The sequence below is a fragment of the Lynx rufus genome, unplaced genomic scaffold (assembly GCF_022079265.1).
Source record: "Lynx rufus isolate CCGP_SWC_20201006 ecotype Redwood Valley unplaced genomic scaffold, mLynRuf1.p SCAF_2, whole genome shotgun sequence".
Taxonomy (NCBI): domain Eukaryota; kingdom Metazoa; phylum Chordata; class Mammalia; order Carnivora; family Felidae; genus Lynx; species Lynx rufus.
In genome coordinates this window covers 146,684,907-146,701,058 of record NW_025814834.1, presented here as the reverse complement: position 1 = coordinate 146,701,058, position 16,152 = coordinate 146,684,907, and positions in this window count along the sequence as shown.

Below are 16,152 nucleotides of genomic sequence, written 5' to 3'. Positions count from 1 at the left end.
ATCAGCTTCAGCACACCTGACTTCAGAGTTTGTGCTCTTAGATGCTATGCAAAAACACAACCAAATCTGCAAACACTACCTTGAACTTTTGTCCATCAGGACTTTGGGGAATGCTCTCTCAGCTGTGTTAAGTTAGACTCCAGAATGTAACTAACCCTCTCCGGGTACACTTTGGTTTCCTCCTCAATAAAATGAAAGACATTGAGCTAGGTGATCGTAAGGCCAATTTCAGTCTGCTCTGATTCTCCATAGAATCCAATGGACTTTCTCACCTGGAAATCAGCTTGGCCAAAATGCAAGCGCATTGGTGTATTGGCCCTAAAAACCTTCTTGTGGGCTGCAATCATGATCCCATAATACAACAAGCCTGTGAAATATTATCTTAGGGGTCTAACTATTCTTCGCAAATAGGCCTTTAAAATATACCCAGGCAACAACGTAACTGACAGAGAGTATCTTTATCTGAATAGTCATACCTAAGTCCAAGTTTCCACTCCCTCTCCACGGCCTTAGGGACTTCATTCTACCTGTAATTCTGTATCATACTGAAATCAAGTCCAGCAGCAGTCCCCAAACCTGTGACCCTCCCCCGCCACACACACACACATCAATCTCAACCGGACATATGTGTAGTTCTCGGACTTCAGGCTGAATCTGAGGGTAGAACACATCTCAAAATGTGTGTGTGGTTCAGAATGACCTCTGACATGAAAAGTTCCCACCCACAGCACTGAATAACATCCTGTTATTTTCCTCAAATCTATGCAGTAACTCCTTTGATTGGGCTTTCATTTGGAATAATCTGTCCAATGCCATTTTTCGGAAACATGCAGAACAAGATACAATCTCATTATGGTCAGCTACATAGAGTGGACCTTTCAGAGCATAAAGAAACATCTGTCCTCCATCTGCAGTGCCTAGAAAATAGGGCTTTCAATAGAGTACATTGTAGGATGCTAGTGCTTCTAAAAGGGCAAGAAATCCATTTCTACTAAGATCTCAATAAGTATGTCTGACAGAAGATTTTCATCTTACATACCAAAGAGCATTTTCCAAAGAGCATTTCTCATCTGCAAAATGGGAAAGAGTTTTTCCAGAGAGCATTTCAAAGAGCAGAAGCTTTAAGAACATAATCTCTAGATTCAGCCAGACCCAGTTCAAATACTTGTTCTGCCACATAGTAGCTGTATGATCTGGAAAAGTGGCTTAAACCTGACAATTGTAAGTTTTTTCAGGGATGTAAACTAGAGAAAGTAATAATACCTACCCTAGGAGATAATGTTTTCAAAGAGACTGGCTCGAAATAAACATCAGTTCTTGTTTCTGCTTTGTTACCACTGTTGTTCATACCAGGGGCGGAATGGCCTGGTTCCTGCTGCAGCTGAAAGAACACGGGATTTGAAATGAGAAGCCCTGAATTTGCACTCCACTGCTGCCACTTACTAGATGTGTGACCTTGGGGAAATCACTGAATCTTTCTCAACTCAGCTTCCTCATCTGTAAAACAGGGAGACTAGGTAACTCACCTGTAACAATCATGAGGTGCAAATGAAGTGATTTATGTGCATGTACTTGGCCAGCTGCTGAACTCTGTGTATATGGACTTATTTGTTATTGGTAGTATTATGAACTGAATGTTTGCGCCCCCCCCCCCCCAGTGCAAATGTGGAAACTCTAACCTCCAATGTGATGGTATTAGGAGGTGGGGACAAGCAAGGTCGTTAGGTGAGGTCACGAGGGTGGAGCCCCCATGATGGGATCAGTGTCCTTATAGGAAGAGGAAGAGGGGAGCCTGACTGACTCAGTTGGAGGAGTCTGTGACCCTTGATGTCGGGGTTGTGAGTTCAAGTCCCACGCTGGATGTAGAGATTACTTAAATAAATAAAAACTTGAAAAAGAACGAGAGGAAGAGTCCAGAGTGCTCTCTCTGCGTGTCTTGTGATGGCAAGAAGTCAGCTGTCTATAAGCCAGGAAGAGAGCCCTCACCAAGAACTAAATTGGTGATACCTTGATCTTGGGCTGCCAGCCTCTTGAATTGTGAGAAATGTGTATTGTTTAAGCCACTCAGTCTATGGTATTCTGTTAAAGCAGCCCAAACTGATTGTGACAATAACACTACCAGAACCGAAGAACATATCTAGTTTTGTTTTGTTTTCTCAGGAATTTTGATTTACAGAAATCTTAGTTGTATGCTCAAGTGATTCCAACTGACTTCCACTTAGCCACAAAAGTGAGGATTCTGGGGATGGACTAAGGCATAAAAGTAGAAGGTCTGCTTTCCCAACAAAATGTCACCATCTCTGTGTGTTTGTCTTAGACCTGACCCCTGTGAACATTTAAAATGTGGCCTGGAGGGGCGCCTGGGTGGCGCAGTCGGTTGAGCGTCCGACTTCAGCCAGGTCACGATCTCGCAGTCCGTGAGTTCGAGCCCCGCGTCGGGCTCTGGGCTGATGGCTCAGAGCCTGGAGCCTGCTTCCGATTCTGTGTCTCCCTCTCTCTGCCCCTCCTCCGTTCATGCTCTGTCTCTCTCTGTCCCAAAAATAAATAAACGTTGAAAAAACAACAACAAAAAAAAATTAAAATGTGGCCTGGTAAAGAGCCCACGTGTCTGAAGAGGTGCTGAGACAGAGAAGGGTTGTCGTCTGTGGTTTCTGCTATTGGGTTTGGTTTTGAGGTTGTAATTGTTCATTTTTTGTGGGGTTTTGTTTGCTTGTTTGTTTCAGATTTCACCTCCCACCCCTTCCTAGAACATTTAAAACAACTGGCGGTTCAGCCACTCTCCACCCTCCTGGGTACCTGCTCGCCTTTGTCTTTCCAGTAGGGTGGAAGTCACTGGGCTTGGGACTTTGAAATCAGCCAGACTTAAGTTTGAATCTTGCCTCCAAAACTTTCTAGCTGTTTTGCTTTGGACAAGTCACTTGACCTTTCTACATCTCAGTTTTCTCATCTGCAAAATGGGAAAGAATAATAATCATCTCCCCAGGTGGTTGGGAAAATTAAATAAAACAGTACCCTGAAAATTCTTAGAGTCATATCTGACACCGGATAGGTCATCAGTTTCCCCTTCCTTTCTCTGAACTCTCTTCTCACCCACTTCTCACTCCTTAATTGACATTTCCCTGGGACCTTTGGTAAGGCAGTTGCTAATAGCGTCAATAGCTATGGTGAGCCTGCAAGAGAGTGTCCTGGGGGAACACTTCTAACTTCTAAATTAAAACTCCTGCCCCAAGTCTTTATAAATGCTATGACTTTGGAGTATCTCAGTTAAAACAATATACTCCTATTGAATATATGTGCTAATTGAGTATTTGAAAGCGTGTGTGTGTGTGTGTATAAGTCTGGATATTCACAGAAGATCACATGAATCATGTGAACGATGAAATGAAATGGGGTCAGTTATGTCAAGGGGTTTTTAAATTAAGCCAGAAGGTCATTAAGGAGATGGGCCATATGCATGTTTTCATCTGATAAAACCCTGAATTTTTGAACTGGGCCAAAGTGCAAATATTCCAAAGACTTAGCCTGAACACCTGCAACTTCCTACGTAAAAGACTTTGCTTGGTGATAGCCTTAATGACTAGGTATATTCAGCCAAGATTGGTTTTATGCCACCAACACCAATCAAAAAAATTTTTTTTTATTTTGTCAATCAAAAATTTTTCTAAACAATATATGCAGGCATTCCTTTTCGTCTTTTAAATCTTTGGCGGAGGTGGGGGGGGGTGGTGAGGGAGGCACTATTTGGGTTGCTTCCCAAATCTGTGTTCCCCTGAATTGTAATTCTGAACCCCAAATAAATGCTTTTGTTTTTATTGTAGCTCAGCCTCTTTTCTTGGTTGGCATTTCTGGTGTCTGAAGAAGTGGGATCTGAGGTAATAGCGTCTCACCTCCTGTGCTGCTGATGTTGGACCAGCAAGGTACCTGCTTGAACCCTCTGTGCTCTGTTGTCTCCCCACAGCCCGAGTGCCTATGGTGAGTCCCCCCCCCACCCCCCCCCCACCCCCCGCCGGCTCTGAATCTCCCTCGTTGGTTGAGGTTCTAGCCTTTCTTTGGGTGTCTTTTTGGTGCTGGCTCATACAGAGGACTAACACTTCTCTGACCCAATTGTGTGGATTAGAATTTCTCAGAGGGGAGTCACACATCCCTGTCTGATGCTGGCCAGTACTTGTAGGGGATTAACACTTTCCTGTGAGGATTCTGTTTGGTAAGGCTTCTACAAGGTATTAACGCTCTCCTACCCAGAGTTATCTGGTGAGTACTCTACATTTAAAATTACATCGCTCACAGGGTGCCTGGGTGGCTCAGTGAGTTAGGCGTCCTACTCTGGACGTGATCTCATATCATGATCTCACAGTTGGGTTCCTGAGTGAGAGGCTCCTTGGGCTCTGCTCTGACAGCACAGAGCCTGCTTCAGATTCTCTTTCTCACTCTCTTTCTGCCCCTCCCCTGCTCCTGCTGTCTCTCAAAATAAATATATAAACTTAAAATAAAATCACAGTGGTCACTTTGGGGATCCTTTGAAATTCTAAAATTAATTTATTTGCATGTACAACTGGAAAGGGGGTATAAAATCAAGCAAAATAAATGAGAAGCATATTTCAGTTGGTATTTGGAGGGCTCCAAGTAGCCAATCAAATGATTCAAAACTCTCTTCCTTTATGAGAAATGAATCCTGGCTCTCCAAAGACAACTTTGACCTTTCTCAGAGGCTATCCAAACTAGAAAAGCTCTCTGGAGCTCCTGAACCAACCTCTGTCACTACTACTTCTCTGCCTTCTTTCCCCCACCCCCCACCCATATACCCCAATTTAGCTGAGCTTCTCACCTATAACAACAAGCTTGAAGCCCGCCCCTGAATCATCCAGTCATTCAAGCACCCTTTGAGATAAAACCTAATGAAGGGGGGTCAGGAACTCCCTCTGTTTCTTATCACCCTTGGACTACAGCTAAATTGTGAGCTATTACTAAAGAATTGCCTAATACCCTTGAAGACCCTCTAGAGTTGGCTAAAAAAATAAATAATAACAATTTGGTCATTCAGATTTATAATCCTGGTTATTCTGATTTCTACCAACATATTCATATGCTTGTAAGTGAAAGCCATGCTGGGGAAACTTTAACTTAGATAAATTCACCTTAAAGGGACCCTTAGAAGAGAGGAATCCAAACCTCTGAGAGACAATAGAATGTGCTCCTTGATTGATGTACAGAAGCTTCTAAAAGACACAAATGGCTTCAAAAACAGTTCTATAAGGATCCTTATAACATACAAATAATACAAAAGTCTTTAGTAAAAGACTTGGGCCATCTATGCCAATAACCCTAACGTTTTTTGTCCATCTGCCAAAACCATAATTTGGATCCAACGATTCTTTTTGAGTTTCATACCTGAGACATGGCTAGAATTCAAAACAAAACAAAAAAATAAGAAGCATAAGGTCTTTGCCTCTGTTTGCTTATATGTATATGTTAGAGATATGTGATATTGTTCTACCTCTGGTTGGTATTGCCAGAATTAGTTTGTAAAAGAGCTCTATTTAATTGGCTTGAGAGAAGTCAAGTGCTTATAAATTAAGTATTCTTAAATTTCTCAGAAGTATAAAAAAAACTAATGCAATTTTTTTTCAAGTTCATATAATCTAAAATAACCTTTGATAAACAAAAGCTAATTCAAGTTTGTTGGTTTAATCCTGTCTTCAGAATTACCGGTGTTAAATATAATGAGATAAACAACTTTTTTTTTTACCTGGATTTACTAATCAAATAAGCTCATTTATCTCTATGATGCACAATTTGTCAACAGTGGAAAAAAACAAATAACTTAAAATGATGATTAGCTGTGTAATAGCTAATCCACGTATAATGACTAAAGACAAGTAATTTAAATAATTATAAATAAGATCAAAGTTTATATTAAGTTAAACTAAATAATGGATATTCATTGGCTTTCTAAATCATCTTTCCAAATAAGATAAACATCAAATGCTAAACATGAGTTGATCTGCTTTTGGCTTTTTAATTTAAATTTTAAAATATTATGAGAAAGAATAATTTCAAAAATGAAAAAATGCATGCATGGGGTAGACTGAAAATAGAAAATATGTGTCCATTTATTAAACTCTTATTTTAGTCACTTTCATGGTGTTATAAGTGTATGTACTGGGACCTAATATACACTATATTTCCTACTGTGAAATGATCCAACATGTTTAAAAGCCACTGCTCTTAATATCCCAGTAAATTGAGCAACAGAAGGTCTATGTGGCCAGCTGAAAAGGCCAATATCAAAACAACCACCCTTTCTATCCTATAGACATAGTGGTAACTCCTCAAGACCAAGCTGTAATCACTCTTTGATGGGTTTATACTTTGTTGCCTTGTCTTTTCAAATTTTCAGCCAGGCAGCAATCTGTTTAAAAGAACTTCCCCCAGGGCCCCTGGGTGGCTCAGTGGGTTAAGCGTCCGACTTCAGCTCAGGTCATGATCTCACAGTCTGAGAGTTTGAGCCCCGTGTCGGGCTATGTGCTTACAGCTTGGAGCCTAGGGCCTGCTTCAGATTCTGTCTCCCTCTCTGCCCCTCTCCTGCTCATGCTCTGTCTCTCTCTGTCTCAAAAATAAATAAAAACATTAAAAAAAAATTAATGAACTTCCCCCATTTCTTACAACTACTTGCAAGGCTGGGAATTCTGGTGGCGGTTTCCCTTATAAATACAGCTCTGCCATCAGTTTAGGGAGTTGTCCTACCTTTCTAATCTTTCTTCTGCCTAATTCAGAACAACCCTCCTCAGCAATGATATGGGGCTCCTATTGTCCTTGTCTGTTTTATCATTCCCATTCTAGCGGAGCAAAGGCAGGATGAGTCTGCTGACAAATAACTCTCACACTGTAATTTCCCTAGAAGTGTATGGTTTACTTTCATGATACTGTATAGAAGGAATTTATATTCATTTAACGCAATGCATAAGGAATTACACCATCCTCTAAGAGTAAATCTGTAATTACTCTGTTAACAACTGCCTTATATCATTTCTTTTCTAGATAAACTTTATAAGTTTTGGAAATAAAAAAAAAAAAAAAACCACTTGAGGGGCGCCTGGGTGGCTCAGTCGGTTGAAAGTCTGACTCTTAATTTCAGCTCAGGTCATGGGATCAAGCCCCACCTCAGGCTCCACCTCAGCATGGAAGATTAGGATTAAGATTAGGATTCTCTCTTTCTCTTTCTCTCCCTCTGTCCCTCTCTCCCATCACACACACTCTAGATCACCCTCTCAAAACAAAACAAAAACAAACAAAAAACCACTTAAACTAACAAAGTTGAAACTGCCAAAAAGATTTTAAAAAAGAAAGTAACTGTGTCCTAAAGTAAAATGATTGTTTCAAAATAAAAAAGGAAAACAATAAGACAAAACCTAAATACATCTAAAAAGTTGTAGAAGGCTTATAGAAAGGAATATTCAAAAGGAAATTTTATAGTCAAGCTAAGATTTGAGTGGATTTATTTAAATTTTAAAAAGGGAAAATGTTAATATCAAAAATACACTGCTACATTAGAATTCAATTTTTCTCTCGGTGAAAAGGATAACATTTCCTTAAATTATGGGAATAATAACTGCCCTTAATAAAAAATTATGAACAAAGACCTTTCTTTACCTTTCGTATAATATATCTACAAAACAAAGATTCTATGTTTTGTCTTCACCAGATCTTTGATTATTCAAGTAAACCAAGTTTTCTGGTGTTAAGAGAGTCAAGTTTTGCTTCCACCTATGCAATCCTTTGTATTTGCCTTTGAAATCTTTTATTGTCGCTTTGGTCAAAAAAATACTTAAAGATTGCTTTACAATAGGGGTGCCAGGGTGGCTCAGTCGGTTAAGCATCTGACTTTGGCTCAGGTCATGATCTCACAGTTTGTAAGTTTGAGCCCTGCACTGGGTTCTGTGCTGACATGACAGCTCAGGGCTTGGAGCCTGCTTTGGATTCTGTGTCTCCCCCTCTCTCTGCCTCTCCCCTGCTCATGCTCTGTTTCTCTCTGTCTCAAAAATAAACAAAACATTAAGAAATTAAAAAATATATATTGCTTTACAATAATCTTATGATCCTATTTGGTCAAATGTTCAAAACCTTTCTGACAAACTTCCCCAAATCGCATTCTAAATAAAGTCTTTTTGACCTAAAAGTAACTGACAATTTCTAGAGGGTCTGGAATTTTTCAAAAGATCTGTTCTCTCTCCTTATAAAAAGAAAAATATTACATTAATTAGGATTATTTGATATGCCCAATTACATGGGAAACGATGTCAAATAAAAAGAAATACGAAACCTTCTTGATGTTGTATTTGTATAAATAGATATTATAAATGTTGTAGAAAGTATATAAAATTCCTAAAACTCTAATAAAAACTGATTTCTTGATGTTTTGTTTTCCAGGTTTAAAGGACCCCCCTTTCCCCTCTCCTTTCAGCTATCTGTAACTTACCACAATTTGGTACATTGTCTTTACAACAAAGGTTAAAACATTTATCTTTTTCTCCCAGAGAAAAAGAGTTCTAAAACTCTTGTTAAATATTCTTATTTGTCATGACAAGGTATGTATTTGCATAAGCTCAATAGGAATCTGTTCTTGTAACAGGACACCCAATACTCATAGCCTCTGTTTCTTGATCCACAGTTGACAACAGACAATATACTTCACCGTGGTAAGGGCCTAATTGCTTCTATTAAAAATAACAACACTTTAGTTGAGCAACCTTTTCACAGTGTGCTCTTGGGGAATGAAAATATTAAACATCACGAACCTTACAACCTGTAGATTTCGTCTATTAGAAAAGACATCTCCAAAAAGACTCCATTCGGTCTCATTGGCAAGACTCCCAACAAGTACAATTTAACCAATCCTTGTGCCAGAAAATTCCAAGAAATAGACTCCTAGATTCACATGTCACATCTAAAAAACAAAACAAAACGCAAAATCCTGAACAGACCTATACATACCAACTGATGACCTAAAAATAAAAATTCCAGGAATTGAAGCAGATGAAAGCCGAAAGAGACGGCTTTCCCAGGATGAGCCCACCAGGCCTGTATACCCTTTTTTCACTGTTGCTTCTACGTTATTTGTTTGTTTTCCCCCTCCTCTTTCTCTTAGAGAAACGATATTCTTATCCACATTTCTCAGTCTACTATAAAAAGAAGAAACCTCTCTGTTAGACCTGTCACCAAAAAACTCTGGTACGTTCACCGTGTCAGAGACCCCTGGGTCTTGCCTATAACTAATTTCTCTTTCATCCCAAATGCTACTATTGATTATACCCACAAGCCTATAAACGTTACCTATTGGGTTATTACAACCAGGTGTTCCCATACCTGCTTCAACCTTTCCCCAGTCATATCTGTACTAGCTCAAGTGAACACGTTAAAAAAAGAGTTGCCTACAATGATTCCATTTTTGTACTTCGTAATCAATCTCGTTAAAAAATGAAACTGTACTGTCGCTTCTGTTTTGCCAAAATTAATGTAAGGTTTTACTTCCTTAGATCTGCTCTATCACTTTGAAAATTACTGAACCTTTAGTTAATGAATATTCCATCATTCTTCACAATTTCTTAGATTAATGCCTTATGTCCATGATGTTTATAAAATATTACTTTTCCTAATTGCTCTTTTTATGCTTATCGTCTTGCTAAGGTCACTCTAAAACCTCTACAAGCATCTAATTATGTGCTCCACAAATTGATTCATCTGAAACTCCAGGTGGCTTCATAAAGCCCCAGATGAATAAACTGTCTGAGAACCATTTCCTGACTGCCCCCTTGTTGCTCAAATGTGGCCGGATCCTAATCACAGTGACACCTTAAAACAACCATCAATGATTAAAAATTCTCCCCAACATCAGACATGACTTCCTGGGACAGGTCCATCCCATCAATGAGGGACTAAGTTATCTATGGTTGAAAAAGTTAACGTCCCATTTATTCTGTGACTAAGAGCTCCACATTTGTCAAGACAGTTTTTCCTTTGGTTTTATTTCCTGTGAGTGCCTTTTCTCTGTGTATCTTTTTGCATTTTCTTTTAAGTTTGCATCATGTCCATATGTCAGCTATTCAAAAATCACTTTAAAAATTGTTAGTGATGTTGGGGAGCACCTGGCTGGCCCAGTCGGTGGAACCTGCAACTCTTGATCTAGGGGTTGTGAGTTCAAACCCCACATGAGGTAATAGAGAAATTACTTAGAAATAAAACCTTTTAAAAAATATTTGTGATGTTGGAATACATTCTTGATTTATATACCCTACAAACAATTTTGGAGTATACCCTCCAAAACTTTCTAGTATATGGGCAAGGGAAATTGTGGCTCTTAAAACTGAAAGCCACTGTTAATAGCCTTAATAGCCAGAAAAAGAGATTCTAACCCTGTGGACTCCTTGCCATAGAATATTTGCAACCACTTTCCTTAAGATTTGTAAAGTCACCATTTGTCACCAATAATGGTAGCAATGTTTATGGAGATCTTCCCAAGTGTCAAGCACCGTGCAATGTACATTTCACACATTTCGAGTTAATTTTCACGAAAACCTAATTACATAATAGAAAACTAAATCTCAGAAAGTTTCCTACCTAGCAAGTGACAGAGCTGAGATTCAAATCTGTTACAGGTTTATTATAAGGGGCATAAGACTTAGAAGGATTGAGCACATCAATGCATTTAAAGTGCTTAGAACAGTATTGCTTGCAGTAACTCTCTCCGCTCAGTACGAACACTAAGATTCTGGCATCAGGGAGGAATTTTGTAAGTTAGAGATATGACTGAGTCTGCAAAACTACACGAAGTTATTTTGATGAACTGAAATGTGTCCCAGTTATTCTGTGACTAAGAGCTCTACGTTTATCAAGACAGTTTTCCCTTTGTTTTTATTTCCTATGAGTGTCATTTCTAAGAAGATCTCCTGCCACCAGTTCAAAGTGATTTGTGACCCCCTCTACCACCACCATTTTTATGCTTTTTTTATCATAAAGATTCTCAGCATAAAATCAGAGAAAGGTAACATTTTAAAGTGCAGCCATCAGGATGACCACCCACACAAGCACAAGTTTTGCTATTGGATCTTTCCTTTTTGGGTTTTCTTCTGTTTTGTTTCTACCCAAGGGAGATAAGAACAGGTGAAGCGGAGATGCCATTTTCCATTCCTAGGGCATAAAGACAGTCTGAGATCCTCTGTTTCCATTGTGTGTAAAAATAGCGACCTCATAACTGCTTGCTATATAAAACAAAGGAACAAGTACTATCTGAGCCTGACTGACTGAAAACACACCATGTTTCTGTAGTTGAATGTCAGGCGCATAAAAACATAAAGCAAGAGAAAAAAGTACCTCCCTTTTGCCGCCAGAACCACACTGTCCAGTATGATAGTCACTAGCCATGTGTGGCTATTAAGCTCTTGGATTGCAGCTAGTTTTAATTGAGATGTTAATTGAGTTATTTAGTTGAGGTATAAGATGCACACTGGATTTCTAAGAATTAGTTAAAAACAGAATAAAATGTCAATATTTTTATGTGGATTACTTGTGGAAAGGATAATACTTTGGGTTAAATAATACCATTAAAATCAATTGTATTGCTTTTCATTCTTTAAAATGTGTATACTAGAAAACATAAAATTAACTATGTAGCTTGCATTATATTTGTACTTGGGAGCACTGCTCTCGATTGAAGTCTTAACTCTGCCTTAAGTCTCTAGTACCTTAGAAATATTAATAGACATTATTAGTAATATATAACATAAACATTAATATCGAAGGTGGCTACATTCGAATCTAGAAATAAGGACATTTATTATGTACCTACTAAGAGTACAAAGATTCATAGTACAGAATTCTTGTCCTTAAAAGCAAGTGAACTAAGATTCATTGAGTCCTACTATGAGCCAGGCCCCGGGCAACCTTGCAAGCTAGATATTATCATTTCCACTACACAGCTCAACTCCAGCTTCACAGCCTTCTCTATCTGGGAGCCAGAAAGCTTCTTGCAACCGAAATGAGCATAGGCACTGAGTTCTTCTCTGCACCCTTAGTCATAAATACCCTTCTTCTAACTCTGGCCTGTATGTCTCAGTCTTTTGGGGCTACTGTAACCAAATACCATAGACGGGGTGGTTCTACGCACCAAACAATTTTTTCTTTCGGTTGTGGGGACTGGAAAACCCAAGATCTGGTGCCAGCATGATTAGGTTCTAGTGAGGGCCCTCTTCTGGGTTGCAGACTGCAGACTTCTTGCTGCATTCCCACCTGGTGGAAGGAGCAGGAAGCTCTTCGGGTCTCTTTTACAAGGGCATTAATCCCATGTGAGAGGGCTCCACCCTCATGACCTAATCACCTTCCAAAGGCCCCACCTCCTAATACCATCACATTGATGATTAAGATTTCAACCTATCAATTTGGGGAGGGGTGTGGATACAAACATTCGGACTATAGCCTGTGTAACTTTCCCCAAAATGGGTGGGTGGATGTGTGCTTTCTGTATTGTATGTTCCAGTGACCAGACCTTTCTTTACCTTTAAATTTGTGAACTTTGCAATCCCGCGTTAGGTAATTAACTGCAAGGAGATAATAATGATAATAGTGTCCAGGCTAGGAAAGCACAGAAACTTTACTTCTCAAAATGATTTACTTCTCAGTCATCTTGGTTTCTCACCACATGGCATCACCAGAGGTTACTCTGATTTTTCTTGAAGACAAAAGCTATCATTCTTTTAGATGGAGTTCATCTGATAAGTTCTACTGTTTGCTGAGTCACATGTTTTCGTTGTGTCTGTTTGGATTTCCAACTGGTGTCTCAAACTTCACGTGCCCCAAACTGAGTTCCCGAGGTGCCATCCCTCCCCACCTGTTTCCCCTTACGCTATTCTCAGTCTCAGAAGATCAACACTCCACTCTTCCCAGCAACCAGGCTAAAAAACTGGGGAGTTCGCCTTCGCTCTCTTATTTCACACCCACCTGTAATCTGCCAGCCTTGACAGCTCTCCCTTCAAAGTAACATATAGCTACGCTTCAAGCACTTCTCACCACCAAATGCCAATTGCCCTGGTCCAACCCATCATGGGGCCTCCCTTCAGTTACGGCAATGGCGGCCCGACTTTGTCCCCCTTCAGTGTGCTCTCCACATAGCAGCCAGAGTTACCGTAACACATCTTAGATCGTTTCTCCTCTGCTCAAAACCCTCTGAGAGCACCCGCTGGCGAACCCTCTTTGGTGGCTTTCAAAGCCCCCACACGCAGATTTGAGCCATTTTGGACTTCTTGCTGTTTCTCAAAAACAGAGGCAGTCTCCAGCTTCAGGGCCTCCCCACAAAATACTCTTCCTCTGCCATCCACCCGGAATACCTTCATACGTCCTTCAGACCTCTCCTCCACTGCCTCCTCTCTATTGAGGACTTCCTTGACCAGCGTGTTTCACACCTGCAATTGTTCTGCACAAATACTCCCTTCCCTGTTCTGTTTTTTTCCATGACCCTATTGCCGGCTACCATACTGTGTCCTCTACTCATTTATCTCCCCCCACAAAGAATTTAAACTCCACAAAAGTGGGGATCCTATTTTATTTATCACTATCTTCCCAGTTCTTTGAACAGTGCCTGCCACAAAATAGATGCTCAATAAGTACTTGTCAGGTGACTGAATGACATTTTCAGATGAGGAAAATGAGGCCCAGAGAAGCTCAGTTGTAGCCCAAGGTCACAGGATTAGTGAGGGCAAGGTCAGGCCTGGGATTTTCCGCCTGCGCTCAGTCTACTCTCTCCGTCTGGGTCAGGAGGTAAGAGGGGCAGCCGTGCCTTGGAAGAAGCACACAGGTTCAAATGTGGATTTTGCTGGAAGCGCTGAGCTGAAACAGAAACAACTATTTTGGCAGCATTTTTGACAATCTGTGAGATTAAGGAAAGTAATGTGAAGGTATATGCTGAAGCTTTCCAGTTTTAAGACTGGCTTTAACTATTTTTCTTTCAGCTGTAGCTTTCTGGGGTAATGAATGTACCATATGTCTGTATCTCCAGGTTCTCATACAAATGAGGAAACTAAAAATGCCAGATGATTAAAACAGATTTCTGCTTGTTTCCATGGGAAATCAACTGCTGTGAAACCTTCAGAGATGAGAGAGAGAGTGTGTGTTCGGCTCAAGGCGTTCCCTGGTGAGTGGCTGCACTCTGTCTTCAGCCCAGGCCCCAGCCCACAGGTGAGACACTGTCCCAGGCTGCCCGCTGTGCTGGTGGCTGCATGAGACTGCCAAGGTCAGCACGTCTTGTCCAAGTGTCCTTTGAGCGTCCACCACCACGGCCTGCAGTGTCAGGGCCTGGCCAACCGTGCAAGAAAAGGCACCTACTAATGACAAACAGATGCTTAATAATGCAGGTCCCCCAGCCTCAACCTCCCAGTGTGGTCTCAGCTCATGGTGAACCCTCTAGGGAATCTTCTGGTGGTCAGAAGGACGCACCATCAAGGATTCTTGCTGGAAGAGTCACTGTTTCCTACTTGCAACTAGATGGAGCTAATTCAGGGGAGTGGAAGGGGCACTCTGTAAACACAGCCATGCATGCCCTGGGTGGCGGCACCAAAGAAGTCTCCAGGAGGCCGTGATGGTTACTTGTTCCTGTCTGCCCCAGAATTAGCACCAATTTGCCCAAATGAGACAATGCTGAGGAAAAAAGGCTGCAAAAGAGTCCCATGTTGTCTTGCCACTGGCAATCTCTGGCTTGTCTGGGGAAAATTGGTTCAGGAGCTTACTCTATACTAAGTTGAGAGGGAAAAGATAACCTTTCTCGGCTTTCCTAACCCAGAGTGTAACTCAGGCATGCCAGGGTGAGGCCCAAAGCTGGCTCGTCAGCAGTGATGGAGAATGTAGAGTTTAAATTTGGATTCAGACAGCCCTGAATGCTCACGCCTCTTCTCCAACTTACTAGCTGTGAGAGCTCACAGCACTTGTAGCCAGTTTGAGTCTCTGTAAAGTGGGATGATAATACCTCCACCCCCTCCACAGGGGAGGACAAAATCAGCTAAGTCAAGTAAAAGCACTCACACGGGGTCTGATAGGCAGGGGCTGTGCAGCGCCTGGGGACTTCTCTTTTCTTACCCTCTGTTGCTAGGTTTTACTGCCAACATTGGAAACAGCTTGGTGAGCAACAAGTAGACGGTGACCTCTCTCTTGCCATAACCACCGTCACCAGCACCAGCAGCTTGATTCTTCTCAGAAGTGCTACCAAGGATGTCGACAGTGCAGGGGTCTCCAACTCTTCACATACTCATTTACTTATAACTGCTCAGCCAGGCTTGGCCATCTTGCTTAGGTAGAATGTTTCTCAGAGAGGCTACGTGGAGGACACTTAGGTTGTCTTCTGCCCAAATAAACCACCAGTAGGACCCCATGGAATTAAGACCATAGGTCATAAAGCATTTCAAATGTCTTGTCCTAAGCTCATCAAAATATTTTGACTCCTCTTTCTTCAAATGACTCACAGGCATGATTCCTTAGCACGGGGCCAACCTAACAGGTTCTGTGTAAGCCAGACCATAGGAAGCAGTAGTACCATTTTGTGGTCCTGCGGAAGCTTTTAAATCAATCTTTCCATTACAGCCATGATATCCCAAATCATACTCTGGTAACACGCTCTATTTCTGTAGATTCCAGTAATAGCTACTGAATGCCGTCTCTATTCTGTTTCCACCCAACCCAGTCCTGATACTGATACTATCTAGACTTGGCACAGGCTCCACAAGTTAAGTGCAGAGTTCTCCGCAGGACCGCCCTCCCTTCAGATGCTAGTCACAAGCCCCCCAGGGATTCCCAAGGCCAACCACTCATCGGTCCAACTGGCTACAAATCTGGAGGTTCCATGACTCCCTCAGGTTTGATAATTCACAAGAATGACTCACAGAACTCAAGAAAGTGCAAAATTATGATTACAGTTGCTTTTGAAGAGAGCTTAGGACAGAACTCAGCTTCTGTGCCCTCTCTCCATGGGGCAAGACTGTGTCTACCCTCTGGGCACTTCTATGAGTTCACCAACTGGGAAGCTCCAATGAGCCTTGATGTCACAGTTTTTACTGGAGTTTCATTATGAAGACAAGATTGATCTTAATTTCTCTCCTCCCCAGTTCCTAGTTCCCC